A 3,242-nucleotide genomic window follows, 5' to 3' on the forward strand; every position below is an offset into this window, starting at 1 on the left:
CCAAAGTCCATAGTTTACATTAAAGTTCATTCTAGGTGTTCTACATACTACAGGTCTTGGGTATTTTGATCCACTCTGAGAATCTCTATCTTTTCATTGGTGGATTTAGACCACTGACATTTAAGGTGATTATTATGTAGTTGGATTAATACCTACTATATTTGTTACTGTTTTCTATTTGGTGCCCTTTTCCTTTTTCTCCTATTTTTTATCTTCCATATGTTTTCTGCCTTTTGTGGTTTTAACTGCGTAGTTTGTATGATTCCATATTCTCCTATTTCTTAGCGTATCAATTATACTTCTTTGTTTACTTTTTTGAGTGGTTGCCCTAGAGTTTGCAATATATATTTACAAGTAAATCCTAGTCCACATTCAAATAACAGTATACTGTACTGTTTCAGGGATAGTACAAGTACCTTATAACGAAAAGAAATTTCCTAATTTCTCCCTCTCTTCCCTTATATCATTGCTGTCATTCATTTCACTTATATGTAAGTATACGTGATCATATACTTTACATAAGCATATATAATTGAATATATTGTTGCTATTATTATTTTTAACAAACTTATCTGTTAATTGAGAGCAAGAAAAATAAAAGTTTTTATTTCCTCTCCATCTATTCACTCTCTGATGCTCTTCCTTTCTTAATGTAAATAAGAGGTTCTAATCTATATCATTTTCCTTCCCGCTGCAGAACTTTTTAACATTTCTTGCAATACATGTCCACTGGCAACAAATTTCCTCAATTTTTGTTTGTCTGAAAAGTCTTTATTTCTCTTCCACTCTTGAAGAATAATTTTGCAGGGCGTAGCATTCTAGGTTGGTGGGTTTTTTTCTCTCAATACTTTAAATATTTTCACTCTACTCTCCTGGCTTGCACGGTCTCTGAGAAATCAGATGTAATTTTTATCCTTGTTCCTTTATAGGTAAGGGTATTTTTCCCCCTTTAACTTATTTTAATATTTTTCTTTATTTTTGATTTTCTGAAGTTTGAGTTTGATAATTTTTTTGTCATTTATCCTGCTTGATGTTCTCTGGCATTCCTAGATCTGTGGTTTGGTGTCTAATATTAATTTGGGTAAGTTTTATGTCATTATTGCTTCAAATGTTGGGTTCTATTCCTTTCTTTCTTCTCATTCTAGTATTCCAATTATAGATATATTATACTTTTTATAGTTGTCCCATTGTTTGTGGATATTCTGTTTTTTTTTTTTTCAGTCGTGTTTCTCTTTTCAGTTTTAGAAGTTTCTACAGTGATATCCTCAAGTTCAGAGATTCTTTCCTCAGCCATGTTCAGTCTACTAAGGAGCCTATCAAAGATTTTCTTCATTTCTGTGACACTGTTTTTAGTTTCTAGTACTCCCTTCTGATCCTTTCTTAGAATGCCCATCTCTCTGCTTATATCGTTCATCTAGTCTTGCATGTTGTCCACTTTTTTCATTAAAGCTCTTGCATATCAATTGTAATTTTTTTCATGCCTGATAATACTGACATCCCTGCCATATCTGACTCTGGTTCTGATGCACGTTCTGTCTCTTCAAACTGTGTTTTTTGCATTTGAATATGCCTCATAATTTTTTGTGAAAGGTGGACAAGATGAACTACATAAAATAAAGTGCTTTAAACAGGCTTTTAGTAATGCAGTGGTAAGACATGGGGTAGGGTAAGCATTCTGTAGTCCTATGATTAGAGTTCAGTCTTCTGGTGGGTCTGCGCCCCTGACCAGTGCTTCTCAGTCCCCTTCCCTTAGGAGGGACACTACGGCTGGAGGGATCAAGGAGTTATGCCTTCCCCTTCCCAGTGTGGAAGGCTAGAGCAGGCCAAAATTGGGATTTTTCTTCCCCCATAATGAGGTTAGGTTCTTATAAAACCCCAGCATGTTAGGTTCTGATAAAATAATTTCTCCTGAGGGTAGGTCTTGTTAAGAAGAATGGAATGTCCTAGTGTAATTCAAATGGTTCATTTTCAATTTTCTTTCATTTAGAGTAAGACGTTTTGTTTTCATCTATGTCCTCATAAGAACTGGTCAAAACTTGAACCAGAAGCTCAAACTCACAAAGATGATATGGTAATTTTAGGGTCAATATATTCTATATTTAAATACAGCTACTCTTCAATATGTTTCAGAACTAGGAATTTTACAAATGCCCATTGTAGTATTAAAAGGCCAAGAGGGCAAGATTTTGAATCCTCATAATTTCTATGAGGTGCTCTAAAGCCACCTTAAAGAAACACCTATTTTAGTAAAAAGTATGTTTCTTAAAATCCACCTTGCCTCCCAAATTAGACTATAATCCCTATCCCCCCCTATTAAAAAACATATAGATACACTTTAAAACAAAAACTCTTCTATTTCAAAACATCAGAAATGTAATTGTTATTACATCTAAAATGAACTCACACAATTCAAACAAGGATGCTGGCATTGTAATGTGTGTGTGTGTGTGTGTGTGTGTGTGTGTGTGTGTGTCCATGTGTGTGCATGCACGTATGCATGTGTGTGTGTGTGTGTGTGTGTGTGTGTGTGTGTGTGTGTATGTGTGTGAGTGGGGCCTGGAGTGCTACTATTAACTCATAAACTGAAATATCTCCATCATTTATGGCTAAGGTTGGAATTCAGGAAGGAAAGCTATTCATTTTAACTATCAACCTCTTTTCTGAAGAATGCTTTAGGATTTACAATATGAGTATTACTCTCCACTCAGATATTCACTGGCTCCAGAGATGTTTACAAGCTTGTTTCACAACTTAAAAAAAAATGTATCAGAAAAAGCCCATGAGGCTTTACACTGCTGAGCATTTATAATTAAAAGTAAAACACTGACAGTGTGATTAGAATGGGAATCTGAAAAAGACAGAAGAAAAATAAAGCACTGCATATCTTTAGTAGCATATTCCCTTGAACAATAATGTTGAAAAATTTCATCAAACTGCATGAAGATATTCCGGGTCTTTTGTTCCACTAATCAATGAAAATACAAATCCACAAATCCACAAGTTGTCTTCATTTAAATAATTAAGAAATCCTCCATTAAAAAGGTGAAAATAATCAAAGAAAAGAGAAATAATACATTATGCTAAACTAAAACCATTTTGACAGGGTACATTTTAAATCTACTATTGCAATAATAGGTCTGAATACTATTTTCAAAATACTAGGCAAAAGTTGCCATAGTAACAATACAATTCCTCTTGAAACATAATTAATCACCTAAAATTTTATCAGATGCAACAGGGCA

General features: G+C 33.9%; 1 protein-coding gene across 1 annotated transcript in view; it reads right to left on the reverse strand.

The window, feature by feature from the left end:
• Nucleotides 1-3,242, reverse strand: part of WDR17 (WD repeat domain 17) — a 121,917-nt gene that overhangs the window by 118,189 nt on the left and 486 nt on the right. The window lies entirely within an intron of this gene.

Source organism: Propithecus coquereli, unplaced genomic scaffold (assembly GCF_000956105.1).
Source record: "Propithecus coquereli isolate 6110/MARCELLA unplaced genomic scaffold, Pcoq_1.0 Scaffold36, whole genome shotgun sequence".
NCBI classification, from domain to species: domain Eukaryota; kingdom Metazoa; phylum Chordata; class Mammalia; order Primates; family Indriidae; genus Propithecus; species Propithecus coquereli.